The 21,335-nt window shown below is 37.6% G+C and overlaps 1 protein-coding gene across 5 annotated transcripts in view; it reads left to right on the top strand.

The window, feature by feature from the left end:
- The window catches only part of DYSF (dysferlin), a 3,914,743-nt gene that overhangs the window by 3,510,093 nt on the left and 383,315 nt on the right, over positions 1–21,335 (top strand). The window lies entirely within an intron of this gene.

Below are 21,335 nucleotides of genomic sequence, written 5' to 3'. Positions count from 1 at the left end.
CTGTGCCTCTGTCTAGCAGTGACACAGAAGTGATAGCCGGGGTAAACCTACGATCTCCCATCCACTCATCAAGATTCCTCTTGAAGAGAGTCAATGTGGGACTCTGCCTAACCTGGACTGGAATTTTATTCCAGAGTGAAGGGAGCCTCTGGGTTATGAATCTGTCCCTCCAGCATGTCCTATTTATTTCAGTGCTGAGGTTCAAGTCTCGAGCGTAGCTCGATGGGATTTGGATTTTCTGAGGTGCAGCATGTCCATTAATTCTGGGTTGGACATGGCTTTATACGTCAGGCACAGATCGCCTCTGAGCAGGCGGTATGCCACTGAGTAGAGCTGGAGTTTCTTTAACCGGGCAGCATATGGCATCTGTTTGAGCCCTTTGATCCTCTTGGTGAGGTACTTTTGGGGTATTTCCAGTTGCTGCAGGTGTCTGGTAAGGTACATCCCAAAAGGCATTGTACTCAATTATGGGCCTGATGAGGGATGAGTAAAGAGTACGATGACCTCCCCGATCTAGATGTGAATCCCTTCATGATTAGGTGGGCTATATAAAATGTTTTTCTAACCACTTTGGCCACGTGGTTGTCAAATGAGAGATTGCTATCAACTTGGGTCCCCAGGTCCCTAATGACTTCTTCTGTACTTAATGGATTACCACCTATGTGGTAATTTGTGGGCACTTTGTTTTTGCCAAAGGGGATGACTATACACTTTTTGGTGTTTAGCTTGAGGCCATGGCTCTGGCACCAGTTGCCTGTTTCTATGAGGCCCTTTTGGAGGATGCTTGTGTCGGCTGGAGAGTTGATTATGGCGCCCAGTTTGCAGTCATCTGCGAACTTGGTCAGCCACAGTCCTTCCGTGTTGGCCTGTACCGCCGAGAAATATATACCGAACAAGAGAGGTCCCAGGACTGAGCCTTGTGGGACGCCACTTGTAACTGGTTTGGAGTCTGACATGGCTCCAGCAATTCTAACCATGTGGGTTCTGTCCTTGAGCCAGTTTGCAACCCATCTAGTGACATAGGGGTTTATATTTAAGCTGGTGAGCTTGTCTATAATGCCCGAGTGGGGTATTGTATCGAAGGCTTTTGCGAGGTCCAGGTAGGCTGTGTGGACCACCTTCCCCTCATCAATGGCCTTGGTGACTGTTTCAAAGAAATCGACCAGGTTTAAGAGGCAGGATCTGCCCTTAACAAAGCCAAACTGAGTACACACTTATCTATATTTATTTATGTATATGTGTTAATAGCAGCTTTTTGAAAATTGCTTTTCATGACTGGAGGAACAGTGCTAATAGAGCATTTTTGTATAATCTCTGACTCTGTATCACATTGCACTGAGAAAGGACTGTATAGGTAGGGAGTTGCACCTTGAATAATACAGTAATTGGTTTTCTTTTAGTCACTGCTTATTTTCTAAAATATACAGAATGCATTGTGGTTTATCAGAGAGACATATTTTCCAACCTAAGAGTCATCATGTTGATCATGAGCCGCTTATTGCTTTGCTTTCATTAGTTTACATTTACATGACTGCCTTGATGATGTTTCAGGTTGAACATAATGTTAGGTAACCATTTGAAATGTTGGGATGCACTAGAATAAGTCTCAAAATATGGAGACTGAATGGCCAAAAGATCAGACGTACATATACTAAGTCTGAGATGCCATTTCTGGGAATATTCCCTTTTCTCTGAGATATGGCAATCTTGGAGTTGGTATATATAAGTTTGGGGAGAAGTTTAAAGAAGAAGAGTGATTTTTGAGATTCACTGTTTTTCGGGGTTTTTTGTCTTTTTTTATTGGCTTGTTGGCACTCAACATTTTAATTGCCGACATTTCAATAGGGAGCGATAATGTTATTATAAAGTAGGTGCCATTCATTATTGTCTCTTTATTGTAAAAGTGCAAAGCTACCTGCTGTACCTGTCTTTTATGAGGTCGTTGGTTCTGCATTACCTTAGTAGAAACTATACTTCCAGTGCTTAAAACAATCAGTTATTATAAGTGAGCATTAGAGAATCAGTTGCTTTCAACATTATGCAGAATACCATTGCATCTCACTTTTGCAGCTGTTGTCATGTGAAACCATTCTTAATCTTGACCAAAGTTAGAATAAATAATGTAAATTCAGTTCAGAGTTATAATAAGATGTGTAAGCATATTGTGAACTAAGACAAACCATTGTCATCATTTTGTCCACGTTATAGAACTATCTGAATTGTAGTATTTCAGATGAGATGTTAAACAGATGCCCCATCTGCCTGAGTTGGTGGTAGCTTAGATGGATGTAAATGATCCTGCTGCACTTATCAAAAATAGTATAGATTATTTATTAACATTTGCATTATTTTTCTATACTATATAAAAAGATTAAATCAATTATTTACACACTTATTTTTTACATTCATACTTAACATTATTTGCATGTTACCAACATAAAAAAACTTAACCTATTTCTTTCATTCTATTTTTATTTTATATTCCCAATTGATTCACATCCTTTCTTTCCTAACCATCTTCTTATTTCAGCTAATAATTTCTTTCTTTCTTTATTTGTTTATTTATTTGACATTTATTAAGTCCTACTGGGCTGATGCCCTTTGTCAGCAGAGGCCTGGGGAGAAAAGCCCACAGAAGAAACAAAATTGCATACTTACAATTCCTAAGCTCAACCAAAAAACAAAAATGCATAATTACAATTCATGTAGTTCATAGAAAAAAAAAAAAAAAAATATATATATATATATATATATATATATATATATATATATATATATATATATACAAAGTGTGTCATGGTAAGTATATAATAGGTTTACTATCAAAATTTCGAACCGTACTCCGTCGACTGTACTATCGTCGAACGCAGAAGTTCGAAAACGTTAATATCGATGTCAAAACAAAATCTAGGAACGGGTTTTAACATGGGTCGAAGTCGGTGTTCAGTATTATTCCGAACTACAAACATCTCCCCTACCTCGACCCATGTTAAAACCCATTTCTAGACTGTTTTTTTTACATCGATATTACCGTTTTCAAACTTCCGTGTTCGACGATAGTACAGTCGACGGAGTACGGTTCGAAATTTTGATAGTAAACCATATAATATAATATAATTGAGCTTCACAAAAGCTCACAAGCATATGGAATAGGAGTGGAAACTGGGTTTAGTAGTTCACAGTTAAGTAAGTTATTATGTACAACAATTATGAGAAGAAGTTGGAGGTAGTTATGTTTTGACAAGGCTGGTAGGGTGACAGACAGCATAGTGCTGTGTCTAGGTTTAGAGTTTAGAGAAGTGTAGTAAGAATTTCTAGCTACTTGAATATTGAGAGTGTTAAGGAAGGTAGAGTAGATACTAGTAAAGCAGTAACAGAGGGCAGATAGATTGGGAGAGAGCGTACCTTTACATTTTCTTGTTATATGACAAATTCTCACATATTTTCTTCCACAGTACTTTATCCCATTTATCAGTATCACATTTCTTTACATTATCATACTTCCCATATAATATCCCATTCATATGTATACATTTAAAACCTTCCCATCTATATTAATTTTTAAACTTTTCCCAAAATTCATTGTTCTTTTGTTTTGTTATTTCTTCTTCATTACAGTCAACACATTTTCTTTCCTCTATCACCTTATAATTGATACTCCTTTTTACATGTAACTCATCTAATAAAATTCTCCAGAAAAAAATCCTCTGCTTCATAAAAAATTCAAACTCTTTTTCTCTGTATTTTATTACCTTTTTTCATCTTCTTTTAATTCCTTCCATGGATACACCACTTTTTTTCTAAAATCATATTATACCATTTTTTTCTTTTCCCATTAACCTCACTTACTTTCACCTTCCACAACATCATTTTATTGTCACATTCTTTTCTTCCATTATGTACCTTTTTTCTTTTTTTTTTTTCATTTCCCTGTTTTTTTCTTCCCATGCAATTTTGTGTTTTTCATATAGTATCTTATCCACCATTTCTTCTTGTCTTTCTCATTCCCCAAAATAAATACATAGATGGTAAATGTTTTTTTTTTTTTATTCAAACTACATATAAATTACCCCTCTTCTTACCTGGTTAGCCTTGAGCCCCAGATAAAGCTAAAAAATCTCTAATAACTCATTTTCATGTGAGTGGAAATTTATATATTTCCCTAAATATATTTGTCTTAATTTAGCATACACATCTTTTTCTGAAATGATAAATAAAAACTTCAGTAAACATACAGAATATTATAGTCATAAAGTAGCATATGCCTCTAAATCTGCTGCATTGCTTCATGGCTCTTTTCTTCAAAGGCTTTAGATATGTCACATGCTATTAGTTGTATTTCTTTATTTTCTATTAGTATAATCTCTACTGCTTCTTTCACTATAATTAAAATTTCATCTGATGTTGTTTTTTTTATTCTTCCTCAGTGTATAGGTTTGGATCCACTCGGGCACTTATTTCAGACTTAAGATTCAGCTCTCAAGCAACCTCCTGTGCCCAAAATGCTCTGCTGTACCCCCAAAGCCTCAGATCTTATTTGCTGTCTTCATAGTTTCATAGGTTCATAGATTAGTACTAGGCTAACTGCCCTTGTGGGCCATTTTTTAAACCTAGCCAATTGCACCCTGTGAGAATCAAACTCTGTACTTTGTATCTGTAAGGCAAACACCTTAACCATTATGCCAACCTCCCACCACCTGACACAGCTTTCCGTACCTCTTGACTAATTTGGGTTCTTGTGATTAGTAGCAAAAGTTTCTTAAGTTTTTTATTAACCTTCTTCTCTCAACCACATTTTCCTCCCTTTTGCAAGTTTCTCCCTGACGTTGGGTTTTTGCTTTTCCTTCCTACTATTTTAATAGTATTCGTTAATACCATTGTTGGTATCCCCCTTTTTACCCTCTTTATAAGGATATTTCTATTTACCATTGTTGGTAGCTTCCTTGCTCTCACTGTTTTCTTTTTGTTGTTTTATTAATGTGGGTATTTTTTTCTACCACCATGTCAGAGAAGCCGACAGGGTATAAAAAGTGCACTTCTTGTGGGCATAAAATTTATATGCCCACAAGAAGTGTGCTTATTGTTTAGGTGCTGAACATCTTGACACTAACTGTAAAATTTGTTCCACCTTTAATTCCAGGGCCTTAGTAGATTGGCACAATAAGCTACTTTTGAGAGGACTTCTGCCATCTACTTCTACTTCAGGGGTTCAAACCTCCTTTAAGCATAGTAAATCAGCTTCTGTGGAGCACAGGAAGCACTCTCCTCTGAAGTTCTGAAGGTCTTCTTCGGAGCCTTCTACAAAATCTAGAAAAATAATGGATTCTACAGTTTCATATTCTAAGTCCCTACCATCAGATCTGAAGCCTAAGGATCTTAAACCGTCTATTTCTGTCATCACAATAAGTCTGACTACTGTACCCTCAGATCCTACAGCCTCGGATCCTAAATAAGGTTTTATGTACAGGAGTACCACTCTTCAGTATTCAGTAAAAGCTATTTCTCCTACCCTGCCTTCAAAGTTGCTTCAGACATCCAAAAAACATTTTATCCCTCCTTCCACTTCCTTCTCTACGCCATCGAGGAGCTTGTCAGAAGCAGACATAGATAAGATGATGTGAAAGTTTTTCAGAATGAAAATCCAGATGGGGGGTCTTACCAGTTCCATCACCTACTGGATCCGTGAACATGCCTACAACTTCTACAGCCATATTTTCTCCTTCTTTGATTCATCCAGTAGTTTCACAGTCTTGGGATCTGAGATTCCTGAGGGGTCAGATGTTGGATCTGAGGAAAGCTTCTTCCGTGACTCCAATAATTTCTTGACAAGTCCTGCTCCAATGCCATCAGACAGAATGGGTCTTGGAGCTGAAATGTGGGCATTGAGTCTGAGGGGATGGGCTCAGCTCTAATTTTGTCTGATCTATCCCTTCCACTTGGAGCGTCAGCCCTCAACCATTTAGATCCGGTTCTGTCCCCAAGGCGCAGATCTGGGAAGGTTCCATATCTGTCTTCTTCAGACGTTTTGGTTCCAAGAAGGCAGATTGAGTTTGTGTTGATCCATCTGCCTTAGAGGTGGTGGCAAGGACCTTTCTCTCTACAGAGAACAGCTCTCTCATGTTTTAGATTCTTCTTCCTTCCCTCCATTGGTTCCTACCTCTGAGTTGCGCAGACCTATTCCACAGGAACATCCAGAATCATTAAGTGTCCAGCCAATTCCTGTGATAGAACTTCTCCTTTCTTCCAAGACTTTACCTGAGCATCCCACAGAGGAGGTTCACTGGAAGAGAATGTGTAAAAAGAGATACATTGATTCCCCTTTGGAGTCTGTCACAAAAGATGCTGATTTTGATGAAGGAGAGGGGGTCCCCCAAGTCACCACCTGATGACATCTCCTTTGGAGATATTCTAGAGATCCTGAAAATGAAAGGTGGTTGGCCTTCCCAAAACACCTCACCAGAAGAATTGGTATTTTTGGAGGCTTTTGATTCTGGCCCATCTACGTCTTAGGTTACTCCCCAATGAACATTGATTTTAGTTGCCCGTCAAGTGTGGAAGGAGCTGGACACCATTGAACCCATTCCAAAGAGACCCAACACGTTTTTGGCACCCCCTGATAGACCATAATTGAGCCTAGGGGTCCTGGTCGATGCTATTGTGGTGACAACAGCCACAAAGAAAGAGGTAGCAGAACAGAGCTCTACAGTCCATACAACTAACAGCAAGTCTAGAGCGTTAGGTTTGGAAAGGAAGTATTTGCCTTGGCAACTTTTGCCCTAAGGTCACTTAATTACCTGGCACTTTTCACTTGACTTCAGAGAGATTTGGCCAAGGAACTTTCAAGTACTCTGTCAGAGTCTCTTAAAGTCCATGTTTGCTGAGGACTTCAAAAGATCATGTTCTCAACTAGCCACTCTTGTCCATATCCAGTGATTTGATGAGGTTAATCTCTCAGACAGCTGAAGGCACCTCATGAGCTGCTGGTTCCGGCATTGCCAAAAGGAGACATGCCTGGATGTGGCTTTGTGACTTCATGGAACCTTTTAAAATGTCTTTTATTAATGCTTCCTTTGATGGCATGTCCCTGTTTAGGCTATCAGTTAAAGTAATGCTGCCTCACAGTAAGCAAGAGAGAAAGACTCTGTGTGCTGTATGAATCAAGTTTTCTATGCCTCAATGAACCTTTTCTACAAATCAAAGAGGTGGCAAGAAGATGCAGTTCCACAAATCTCAGGGTCCTTTCCAAGATTTGCGTGATGACAATTCCTCCAGAGGCAGAGGAGGAAATTTCAATGGCATACGTCAGCCTAGAGGCAGAGTAGGTCCACAAAATCAGGGCTTTTAGATTCTTTCTCAGAAAGGCTTTTCCAGCACTCCTAAATGACTGCCCAACTGTCCAACTATGGAGGTAGTCAGGGGTCAATTGTCTTTGTACCCAGACACATGGACAAATATAACACAAGATACTTGGGTGCTAACTATAATATCTAGAGGTTATTGCATACCATTTTCCCTTCTTTCTTCTCAGAAGTAAGATACTTCCCAACATACCAAAGAAAAATGGAGTACGCCTGGTGAAAAGTCACAAAAAAGCAAAAATACCAGTTGTAGTGAACGTAACCACCAAATAGTAAATGTCCAGTGAATGTAGAAATACATAGAAAACTGCCACTACACGTTTTCTAGATAAATGATCGTGCCACCAAATAATAAAATGTCCAGTTTATTGAAATATAGATGGAAAACTGACACAACACATTTTCTGAATATATTAACGTTGCTAACTGCCACAATACGTTTTCGTAGGAGTTACACTCGAACTTTATCAGATATTGAAAAAACATCATTTCATCACTTCCTTTTTATACATCTTGTTAAAATACTTCTCTAATTAATTAATTAAACTTTTAAAGAACCTTTGGTTGAAATTGCATTTATATTGGTTGTTCTACATGAATGTTGACCAATTCTATAACTTTGTTTTATAAAACTAAGTTTAAATATAAAAAACGCTTGCAGTAATGAATAATGTACATCATTTATATACTAAAAAATCTTAAAACAGTAAAATCTATAAAACATATTATAGAAACACATATAAATTGTATGTAAAAGGTAATATATAATGTATAATAGGATGGGCTACATAATCCCAGCAATAAAGTCCATATACGTGAAATGTATAAAAATTGTATGTATGAGAAAATTAAATGAACATTTTTTTTCACACTGGCATTCCATAATTATTTTCACTATAGTTTCGCAGATCTAAGTTTAAGTAAGGGGGCAATAGAGTCATTCATGCCCGGAGGCTTGTTGGCTTCCAAAATAATTTGCCAATATGTCTCCCTAAATTCTAATTTTGTTTCCCAGGGGCCTCCCCTAAGCTCTTTAGGAACCATTTCCACCACATAAAAATAAAATTTGGCTTGGGGACATTGGAGGGTGTGTTTGTACAGGGCATTTCTGGAACTTTGCTTCTGAATATCATTCATATGTTCATATATTCTACATTTCAGAGTTCTTTCAGTTTTTCGTATGTAGAACCCCTCACAACCCTCACACATAGCAATGTATACCAACCCCTGGGAATTACAATTAGAATAGTTAGATGCTTTTAACCATCTTTTCCTAGCTGTCACAAATATTTCTTGTTTGTGCATGATATATTTACATTGGGGGCATGCACCACACTTGTATGTACCCTTTGATTTACCGGAAAATACTGAAGAATATTTAGTATTTTCCAAAAAAATTTTATATTGTAACCTTCCCGGAAAACAGTTTTGACTGATTTCCCCTTTAAATTAAATAAATCTGTGAATTCACTGAATTTAGCCCATTCACTTTCTACTATATTTTTAATTGCATAAGCATTGACACTGAAATTTGTAACAAAGGTACTATTATATCCTGAACTGGCCTCATCTTCCTGATGACTGTCTTTATGGAGATTAGATTGTATTAATCCCATCCCTAAAATGGGTTTGTATTTACCCTGTCTATTGGAACAAACCTCCCTTTGTATGTCCATGATTAATTCAATTGGATATTCCCTTTCCAAAAACATTTTTGTAAGTAATTCACATTCTCTATTAAAGTCGTCTTCATTGGATGTCATATGACAGGCCCGGACATACTGTCCTTTTAGTATGCCCTTCTTTTGATATAAAGGATGGGTGCTAGTAAACCTAATATAAGTGTTTGAAAAAGTGGGTTTCCTATATATAGTAGAATTGAACCCATTTTCAGTCACGTATAAGGAAACATCTAAATAATTGACCTGGTTAATAGTCACGTGATGTGTTAACTTCAAAAAGGTGGTACTTTGGTTTAAGTACCCAATGAATTCTTGTAATTGTTGGTCTGTACCAGTCCAAAAAATGAATATATCATTCAAGAATGTGCTGTATAAATTCCGATCCTTGGAATACTTGCTATTGTTTATGAATTTTTTCTCCCATACAGATAAAACTGTATCTGCATAGGTGGGGGCACAATTGACCCCCATAGCTACACCAGATTCCTGTTTGAAAAATTTGTCTTGGAAGTACAAAAAGTTGTTGTTCAAAACAAGTTCGGCCAGTTCCAAAGTTACATAAAGATAATTTTCGCTAACACCTGGGCCATGTCTAAGAGCCTCTTCAACCCAAGCTAACCCCACATTGTGAGGTATAACAGAAAATAAGTCAGTTACATCTATAGTAACAAATTTAAGATTTGGTACCCTTAAATCTGGAGTAATTTTCCCAAGAAACTCCAAAGAGTCTTTTAGTAAATATTTGTCTTTACCCCGCAATATTTTCATTTATACTTCCCAACATTCCACCCAATCAGAGGAAGGTAGCAGCACAAGAGTTCCGGAAGTTGCTAGGCAAAAGAATCATTCAAAAGGTCCCTCCATGCTAAATAGGATTTGGAACTTATTCATGCTTCTTTTAGTGCCAAAGAAAACAGGGGACCTGAAACCTATTTTGAATGTAAGCAGTTTAAATTGGTTTGTAAAGAAAGCAAAGTTCCATCTGGTCACGATCCAGTCCATTTTGTCATTTATTTATTTATTTATTTCCAGTTTGATTACCGGGGATGTCCACTGGGCTCAAAATAATGAGAAAAAGTACAAATGCATAATAGCAAGACAGTTCATAAACATATTTACAAAGTTGTATAGATAACTATTTGTACAATAATTAAGTGACAGAGGCAAGAGAAGAGTTCACAATTAAAGGGAAAGCAATTATTAGTTGAGGGTTAAAAATTTGAATGTTATATACTGAGGTTTAGCAGAAATGGAGGAGAAATAGGTGGGAAGTACACTGTTAGTAGAGCATAGATTATAGTGTCTGGAGTATTCTTAGAGAGGTGGTTGAACATTAATAAAAGTGGAGTTCACACATGGAAGGTATGATTGCCATAGTTAAACTGCATCAGCTTAATATAGGTAGTTATTAAAGATTAATTGTTTTCAGTAAGAGGGGATGAGATCAGGGACTATATAAAGTATTTACATTGTGTACATTTAAGGTAGAAAAACATTATTAATAATTTGGTGTTGAATTTGACTTAGAGGGAGGCAGATGTTTAAGGGGTCTTTAGATTTAGAGTGAGGTAGGTGTGTAGGAGAACAGCCTGGGGTGGATGAATAAGTAGAGAAGCTGTACGAGGAAGCCTACATAGAAGAGAGTAAATAGGTTAAGTAGGGAGAATACAGTTACATTTCCAGTGCTGTGTTTTGTTTACAAGGATGATTGGATGTGCTCTATAGATCTTCAGGATGCATACTATCATATCAAAATAGACAGGTGATCCAGAAGACATCTTTACTTTTGGCAGGAAGTCAGTCATCACCAGTTCAGAGCCCTGCTCTTTGGACTCACCACAGCTCCCAGGGTGTTTACCAACTGCAGGGCAGTGATTGCAGCTCACTTGAGACTCAAATGATTCCAGGTGTTTCCATATCTAGACGAATGACACTTTACTGCCCCCTCCAAGTACCTACTTCTACATAAAAGGGACTGTTTGCTCCACATCTGCAACTCTTTGTGCATAACTGAAATTCATGTCAAGCTGAATATCAACCCACTACACAGCCTGGAGTTCATCAGCACTCTTCTAGAGACTACGAAACAAATAGTATCCTTATCTCAGCATTGTATCTCTACGATAAGGACTCACGTTCACTTTCTCCTTACTCACTTAGCTCATCTGGCAAGGTCAGAATTGCAAGCATTAGGTTTCATGGAAACAGCCATTGTATTACTTCCTTTGGCATGTTTTTTATGCAATTTCTACAATGGACTGTAGCTGTGTAGTGGTCCATTCTATACCAACCCCTATCCTATCCAGTCAAGCTCATCTCAGTTTGCAGAAAACACATCAGCTGGTGGGTGCAATCCGATGATCTACATCTAGGCAGGCCCTTTGTCCTTCCAACCCCTATGGCCACTGTGACCACGGACCTATCACAGTTGGGGTTGGAGGCATTTCTTGGAAAGAACAGTCCAAGATACATGGTCCCCAAAAGAGACCAAGTTGCATATCAATGACCTGGAGATGAGAGCAGTCCCTTTAGAGTTGCAGGCCTTTCAAGATGCTCTTCCTTTTGGGAGTATTGCACTTCAGACCAACAACATGTCTGTAGTCTGCTACATCATCAAATAAGGAGATAATTGATCTTACCCCCTTTGCAGAGAGGTCATGAGAGTATGGGACTGTGCGATCTCTTCAGACCCTTTTGTAGTTGTGACGCACATTCCGGGGAAAACCAACGTGTTAGCAGACAAGCTAGGCAGATCCATTCTGATACACCATGAGTGGTCTCTCAATCAATCTGTGGCAGAGATGATCTTCTAGTGTTGGGGCTGACCTTGCTACAACCTATTTGCCACTCCCAACAACAAGTGCAGCAGGTACCTCACTTTGATCCCCCCCTCAGGAGAGTCACAAAGAGATGCTCTGATTCATGCTTGGTCCCCCGGGTCTCCTTTGTGCTTACCCCCCTTCCCCTAATTCCCAAATTCTTACAGAAAGCAAGCAGACTGAAGAGTTCAGTGATCCTCATTGCCCCTTTCTGGCCTCAGCAAGTATGGTTCCCGTTCCTACAGTCTCATCTTCGCTATCCACCATGGATACTGGAACCAACTTTGGATCTCCTGTCACACCCCTCAGGGATCCAACATTCAAGCCTTAAGATTAACTACATGGTTTCTCCAATTCCAGTAATAGTTAGACAGTCCAGGCTTTCTTCCTCTGTATACACTATTATTTTGCCTTCTCAAAAAGGTATACAAAAGCGAATGGAAAAGATTCTGTCTTTGGGCTTTGAATAAAGACACCTATCCCTTTTCTGCCCCAGCTTCTATGTTTCTGCAATTCTTGACAATGCTGTTTGAGGAAGGAGCTAGTTTTTCTGCAGTTGAACTCCAACTGACAGCTCTTTCCAGTTTTCATATGGGCAACAGACATGTTTCACTGGCTTCTTGTAAACTATGCAAAGCTTTCATGAAAGGAAGTTTTTGTAAGGCCTCCAGTTAAAGATCCCTGTCCACCTTGGGACCTGACAGTTTTGCTACAAGGCCTAACACAGAAACCCTTTGAGCATTCAGCTAAATCCAATCTGAAGTTTCTATCATGGAAAACAGTTTTCTTGGTAGCCATCACTTCTGCAAAGAGAATTTCTGAACTCTAGGCTCTATCTTCCAAATCCCCATACATTATTTTTTGTAAGGACAGGGTCTCCTTACAGGCTAATTTTTCTTTTTTACCTAAACTGGCATCTGAGAATAACATTAACCAATTCATTCATTTACCAGTCTTCTTTCCAAATTTTGTCAACAAAGGAGAATACATGCTACACCTTCTAGATGTCCACAGGCAGTTACGTTTTTATCGTCATAGGACAAAACAGTTCCAAAATCAGACCAACTTTTTCTTTCCTTTTCCTCAAAAAGACCAGGTTATCCAGTGTCCAAAGTCACTCTAGCTAAATGGATAACAGATTGTATTTCATGGATTTACTCTGAAAAATGCATGACATTACCCAATCCTCCCAAGGCTCATTCAAGCAGATCCATGGCCATATCATCTGCTTTTTTTGGCCCTGAACATCTGTTGACAACATTTGTTCTGCAGCTATATGGTCCAATGCTCATACTTATGTTTCTCCTTACAAACTTAATATTAATTCTAGAAACAGAGTACCCTTTGGTTCAGCGGTGCTCCGGAATATCCTTCCATAAGGGCCACCTAAGAGCAGCGTAGCTGGGGACTCTGTCCCATACGTTATGGAAGAATGAAAAGGACAAGATTTAAAAGTTATGTTCTTACCGTAACTAGGCATCTGTGTTGTCTATTTTCATTCTTCCTCAACCCCCCCCCCCCCATCCAAAGCTCCTGAAGAGTCCTATTGGACTGTATTGGAACCTACAGGTCCAGGTATGAGCCTTGTCTTTCATTCTTCATTCTTGTCTCTGTACTATGAGGACTGGGCAGAAAACTCAATCTGAGACTTTGGAGATACAGCAGAGCATTATGAGTACAGGGAGGAGCTTGAAGTCTGGATCCTGAATCTGAAATAAGCAGCCAAATCAGATATCAGGATCGGATCTGAACCTACACATTGAAGAAGAATAAAAATGGACAACACAGATGCCTAGTTATGGTAAGAACATAACTTTTAATTTCACCTCTCTTGATTTTATACCATAAAATTCTTCTCATACTGTCTCATTCAATAGTTTCTCCATCCTTTTTTGTTATATTTTCATAAATATTTTATAGTCAGTATTCCATAATGTTATAGGCCTCCAACATTATATTTTCTTTCATCCTTTTTCCCTATAAATATTATCACTCCATCACATATGTCTTCTTCCATTTGTTTAATATTAAAAAAAACTTCTTTCATCTTTATTAATTTCCTTATAACTTATACTGTCTAATCCTGGTGCTGATTCATTCTTACCTTTTTATCACCTTATTTCTTCTAATGTTATATCATTTTTGAAAATGTTTTACTTTTTTCACATATTTTTTTTTCACTTTCCATTTGTCTTGCCCACTCCTTTTTTGTTCATTTTCTTTACCAAATTTTCTAATAGCTTTTGATTGTATTTTATGTCTTTTTTTTTTGTCTAAGAAAGCATCCATCCTTCCTTTTGTCATTTTACTTACTTTCCTAAATAAGAGGAAACATTGGCTGGGATTCATAAAGGTTACCACTAAGGCTACACTAAATGTACACTTACTGTAGCTTTTCTGAGTGACTAGACAGCAGAAGCAATGATGTTCTTGAATATAGAATGTGTACCCGCGGTGGTGGTGGTGCTGCGGTAGCATTGTCGCCTCACAGTAAGACACTGTCCGGTTCGATTCTCAGCTAGAGCGTCTTCTGCATGGAGACATGCGTGAATGGGCGTACCTTTGTTGAAGGTTGTGCGTCAGGCCTGGCAAGCCGGTACGTAAAAATCAACTGCCAATCATTAGTGGACCGGAGTTCCGCTTTGGCGACCCCTAACCGGGGAAAAGCCGAAAGACACAAGCAAACAAACACTTAGTGGTGACCTTTATGAATCCCAGGGGGTTTACTACTGAAATTTCATAGTGCCTGTGATCAAACAGCATGTGTTCAAAAGGGACTTGTCAAAAGGGCATAGTGCTGAACCAAACTACAAAGAATACACAATATCGAATATTCAGTGTAATTCGATAGTCTGAGTTTGGTATTGTAAGTGGTGATCACGTTACAGTGAGGAACAGGGAATTTAACCATTTCCTTACTGTAGTGCAATCTCAGAGTTGGTATATATCATTTGCAGGGAGTGTGGGGACACAGCCCCCCATGGGGGGTGGAGGGGGCTTGCCCCCCTGCAAAATAGTAAAAACCATGCGCCATTGACTTGACATTCTAACGGTACATTACACTGCATAGCTTGGGTGACTAATGTCACCTACTGCTATGTTGAATACATCAAACTACAATTGGCGGTGTATTCAGTTTCGACATGAATGCTTAATTCACTTTAAGAATTTCCACATTTTGGGTGAATATTTTAATTGTCCGAGGATTGCATTTCTGAAATTTCAGAAGTAAACCATCCTAGAGCTTGTCTTTATTTCCTTTCAGAAGAATTATTTGCCTATATAACATCATTTTTACTTTTTCTCTGTTATTTCCATAAATGTGTTTTTCTTCTATTCCCTTTATTTTGTCACATCCTTGTTCTAGCTCTTTCTCATAATTCTGTAAAATGTCTTTATATTTGTCTCATTTTTTATTCTTTTTTTCAACTTCTAAATACATTTTATATTCTTCTACTTATGCGCCACCAAACACTTTGTCCAATGTTTATAAAATGATCTCATATATATATATATATATATATATATATATATGAACTTTTCATAATATTTCTTTCTCTCTTATTATTTCTTCTTCCTTTTTAAACTCTGCACTTAATATGCTTATCCGCTTTCCCTCCTTTATTATTTAATTGTGTTCCCTATCTTAGCCCATACTTCTCTATGATCTGAAAATTCTGCAATCTGCACTCTCCCTGTTATTTCTTTTATGTCTGTAGTGTAGGCTATATAATCAGTTTCAGTCTTAAAATCCCCCTTTTATATGTTCATTCCCTATTATTTCCTAATTTAAAATTTCCACATTTTATTACTTCTCTTTACATCTGGATATCATTTGTTATTTTCACTTTTATTTCCTCATGTTACAGTTAAAATCCCCTACCATCCCTACTGTCATATTTACTAATACTATTTTTTTTTTATTTCTTCAAACAACTATTTTTTCTCCATCGTCTTAGTATATACATAAATCACTATTAATCTTTGAAAAAAGCAAACAGGAAACATCTTTATTAAATTATCACTTATGACATAGGCAATCATATATTTATATAAATGAAAACAAACCATATTGACATATTTTTAGTTGCAAACATTATACATCACTTATAATCGATCCAGTCACTGACAGTCAAATATTACATAGCTCATTCAAATCCTGCCTTCTTTTAAACCTCATTCCTCCAAAAACTTAAACATGCTTGACTCATTCTCATATCACATATCATTAACCTTCATGTTACTACTATTGTTACATTTAAAATTCCTATTTCTTCAGTTTTATAAGAACTCCTATTCCAGAATGTAGGTAATTTCCTAACGACCAAACAATTTGCACTCCCCCCAAAGCATATTGTCTTTGTTCTTTTCCCTTTTTTCTTCCTCTTTGTTGCAGCTAGCATCTAGCAAGCATCAAAAGCCATCCATTTTATTTTTACTCCATTCCACCGTGAAGAAACTTCTTATATCATTTCTAATGCTGTTCACATTTAATGCAAGAATTCCTATGTCATCCTTTTCCTTTTTGTAAGTGCTTTAACTTCCAGATCTTATTTTTCTTTTCCTTCTTCTAAGTCTCCCAGGAATTGATTTTTTACTGTCTTGTTCTTGTTCTTCTTCTTTTCCGTTTCTCCTTCTTCACTTTCTAAAACTGCAATTTTGTTCTCTTCCTATATATTCATAACCTTGCTTTGAACTATTTATTCTGTAACTACCTCTTCATTGTTTGACCTTTCTTCGTATCTCTTCCCCCTATCATATTCTCTTTCAAATTTTTTTCTAGTAATATTTTCTACTGAATGTGTTTCTTCTGACCTTTCTTCTTCATCTACTCTTTCCTTTTCTAATATGGGACAGTCAAACCAGAAGTGTCCAACTTCTTTACATTTCTACAAAAAGACTTAAAGTTGTTGTTGCTGTATGTCCCCTCTCCCCATATTAGCCACACCTTCAGTTGTTACACTCTCGTTCTAAATGATTTTCATCTCCACAGAAATAACACGCTTTGCGTTGGCCCCAGTACCTAGAAATCCACTTTTACCATTCGCAAATATTGTATTTGAAATATGTTGAATTTTTACATCCTTAACATCCATTGTTACCCACACTTCCATGCCCCCAGTCTGTACATTTCTTTCAAAATATATTTTTTAATTTCATGTACTTTACTACATTGTGAAAGAAAAAAAACATTTTAACTCATGCCCATCCATATCTGAAGTACTAAATTGCACATTTATTTCCTTTTTTTAGTTGTAGTCCCAAGCTCTGAAATAGTCTTTCCATGGCTGTATTGTATTTCTTTTTTCAGTCTCAGTCATAATTTTTTCAGCAAGTTAAAACTTTCAAATGTCACCTCACAAAAAATTTCAGCTCCCAAATGAATTAATGCTCTATGTCTTTAATGTCAAACCCTAGTAGCATGTTAATACTTTCCATAATGTCACATCTATTCACACTTCATTCAGTTTTACTTTCTATTGTTAACACTGGTCATCTTCTCTGTTGCTGTTGAGAAACTGGAAATTTGTCCCGTCTCAGTTCCTTCTTCCATTCTTTCTTGCCTTGCTCATCTGCATGACTTTCTTGTAGCAAAAAACCTTGCTGCAGAGGTAAACCCTGAAAACTGGATACTCTACCAACCGAGAATACTTCCATTCGTTTCCTTTTACCAGCTGTTGTTTGTGTTTTCAATCTCACATTTTCTTCCTCCTGTAACATTCTCTCTACCATGTCACTACATTATGCCTCCTCCCCTGCCTTTGGCTCTACTTGGTTTACCGAATATATCAGCACTTGTGGTTCCAGTTCTCCATTTTCCAATTCTGTCACAGTATTTCTTCTCCAATTCCTTCAGTAAGTTTTCTCTTGCTCCTCTCTCCAGCACTGCTCCACTCTCTCCCATCTTTGATTTCCCTGAAGTGCAATAGCATCCCTTCATTGTCACCTAGCTGCTCCAGAGAGTAGTTCACTTTCATTCTTCCAAAGAGTAGGGGAAGTTCCTGGGTGCCCTGGCCAAATTTCCTGTAGACAGTATAAATACCACCTTGGGTCTCCCCTTGAAAAGAGGTTATTGGCCTATTGTGACTAACCGGGTCACCATAGTGTAAATAAAGAAAGTTTAATACAAGGGGCTATACCTAATGGCTCATGACTATTCTGCAATCTTGAAACATAGAAACAGACCGTACATGACAGATGAAAAGCACTTTATATATACTTCAGTTTACATAATAAACACATACCATTAACTGGTTTTGTCTTGTCAGACAAGTAAAAAGACCAAAGACATCCCACTTATATGTGTTCTACAACAAGCACCATATATTGATTTTTAAATTTATATACAAATTAATTGCCTGTTGCACCTGTTGATGTCTGCCAGCCCTGTTGGCATTCACAGAAAAAAGGTATGGTTGATGGCATTATGGTCACTCATTCTAATGGATATCAGACTTAATATCACTGCACTAATGAGCAATGTTCTGAATGTCAGATGCTAATATGCAGTTCTGCGATTTGTTCAGAAAAGCCTGAGATTGCAGTATCTTGAGGATTTCCCTTTTCCTCAATACATTGCAGTCTTGGAGTCAATATAATATGGCATGTACATGGTGCTAGCTGCAACACTGAGGGGTGCAGAGGGCTTGCAAAAAGGATGTTTTTAATGCATTTATAATCTTGACAGTGAATTATAGTCAAGTGATTCGTATAGGCTGTGACTGATGTTATGTAAATCTGCAACAGTCTCACTGGACTGTCATTAGGAAGACATCAGCAGTATGTATGTATGTATGGTTTCTGGGAGAATCCCACTGGCACTCCCAAGGATCGGTGGGCATGTGTAACCCTGCATTGTGTAGGAGGGTGTAGCTTGTGATTGTCATGGGGGTGGGGTGGGGTGCAGCAGGAGATCTCTTATGCATATGCAGCACTAACCCCACCCTCCACATTACCACTCTACCAGGTGTAGAAAAAATCAGAATCTGTTCTGCTATGCCATTTCATAAAAGGATTTAGAAGATGTTTCAAGCATTTAGCTCTTTATTGTGCTACCCAAAATTTGTACCAATAATCTTAGCACAAAGAAAAAATAATTGCTTCACAGCTGGAAGGCCATCATAATGGTGCAGTAACCTGAGGTTGGTGCAGTTTGTTAGCTAGTTAGAGTTTCAGGCAAAAAAACTGCTTTGCCAAATAATTCTGAATGCTAGTCACACTGTACTTGTACTTATCCTGCATACATACTCATTCATAACTGTATAAACCCCATTGTAAGTAATCAGAAGTATTAGTTCTTTCTCATGGTGTCGGCTTGCATGTTATGAACATATTTTAAAAAAAAATCCACTGAACTTGTTCTTCAGGTAGTCTCAATGTATAGCTATGAAATTGCAGAGAGCTGCTTACTATTTATTTATTGATATTTGTTAACCGGGTTAGTCCAGCTGGGCTTGTGGCCCGTTTTCAGTGGAGACCCGAGGAGAAAAGCTCCAATACATAGTACAAAAATTACAGAATGTTACAACTTTACAATAAAAAATAGATGTTACATTAGTTTTGAGAGAATATCATTTTGAAAATACATATAAGATAAGCCAGAGGCTTGCATGCATAACATTTTTAAGAAGGATATACAGACATAAATTATGACAGTTGATCAGCTTTGGCAAAGATAAGTCATTATAGGTGGAAGTTTCTTTGTCAAGGTTCAGTTAGAAATCATTGTACATTACAAGTAAAGAATGTTTGATCAGCTTTGGCAAAAAGGTAAAGATAACTCATACTAGGTGGTAATTTCTTTGTGAGGGTTCAGTTTGAAATCTTTATACATTTTAAGTAAAGGATGTATGGAGGTTTCTGGTTGATTTAGAATAATTTGAGTGGATTATTGTGGAAATAGAATATAGTTGATTAGCCTGGAATAGCATTTGAGTAGTTATAATGCATAATGGAATTCAAAAATGTCTAGCTTGATGGAGTGTAGAGTACAACTGAGAGGGAGAATGGATAGAAAATAAAACAAGATAATTGGATGTAGTATTGTGGGACAGAGTACTGGTTCTATATCTTTTTTTAAAGAGGGTTGAGGAATTAATAGTGGGGGGTGTTTAGGTAGGAGCATGTGAAGGGCATTCCCATTTGGAGGACAGATGGGAGAGTAGCATGGATTTGAAGTTGTTGTGGTTTGGTATGTTACGTAGTGGGGGGTGTACTAAAGTACAACCAGAATTAAATATACATTTTGTAATGTTCACAATTTTATCTCTGTTTTAAGCAGTTTTCTGTAATAATAATGTAAGCTATCAGTGATAAATGAAAATAATATGGCTACTAGTCATTGGATTAAAGTAGGAAAAGTATCTTGTAATGTTAATAAAAGAATTTCGACTGCCACCTTAACTGCATCTGAAAAACAGTAGAGTATGTAGCACAAAAAATAGTTTTTGTCTGCTGTTCATAGGATCATAGGAGTTTACTAGGCTATCGAACCGGAGATCATTTCAGGCCTCTCTGTTTCATCCCAATTTAATACCTTAGATACACTAGTCAGTACCCAGAATTGCATTTAGTAATCACTGCTTATGTTCAGGAGGGTTGTGGGCGCTATCCATGTAAGAGTTTATGGTGCCCCATCCACTCAGCAGGTTCCTTTTGAACAGTGTCATAGAGGTTGCATTCCATTCCGTCTTATATACCCTAAAAAAAGTCTGGCTGTCTTTTAACCTTACAAAAAACACTCTTACATAACAATGATTTTTGTGCTGTTGTAGTTTCTATAAACATGGACCATGAGGTCCACAAAAGTCATCCGCATGCGGTGTAAAATGCAATGAATCATTTCTGAAATAAAAGTCAGTCCACCCTGTTATTGTCCTCAGTTCCATAATGACTTTTTGAACCTGAATACTGAAAAAAGTGAGACATAAAATCATAAAACTTGTAAACAAGTTAGAACCAGAGCTAGCCAATTCATGTGTGCACATTCAAAATGGTTGTCCTCTCTTTTAACAACAGTATAATGGAAGGAAGGATCTATCACTGGTTCACTCTGGAAGACAGGGTGAGGCAGGAGCTATGCCACCAAAGTTATTTGAAATTGAGCCAGCAGGAGAGAAGATTATAGTTCAAGAGTCAAGGCTGGTATGGATTACACCTTAAGACTGACTTCTTGAGTAGTCAGGGGGCCTGTTCAGCAAAGGGGATGTTTCTGGGATTGCTGGCAAGGATCTACATGGGTGCCCAGGCATTGGTGGCGCAGGGATTATCTGGAGAGCCAGAGGTTTGTCCTCTGGGGAATGGAAAAAGAAATAAAAAAATGTTACTATCAGGCCATTACTTTGGATGATTTCTTAGATATGACTTTTAGGACTTGTATTCTTTGGCAATAATTTTTATCCATATATTTTGTTTGGCCCTAGGGAATTAAGCTGGCACACTACTGATTAATTAAAGATGAAAAGAAGCATACAAGA

The sequence above is a fragment of the Protopterus annectens genome, chromosome 2.part2 (assembly GCF_019279795.1).
Source record: "Protopterus annectens isolate FY-2018-M chromosome 2.part2, PAN1.0, whole genome shotgun sequence".
Taxonomy (NCBI): domain Eukaryota; kingdom Metazoa; phylum Chordata; order Ceratodontiformes; family Protopteridae; genus Protopterus; species Protopterus annectens.
This window is presented reverse-complemented; position numbering and strand designations above follow the sequence as displayed.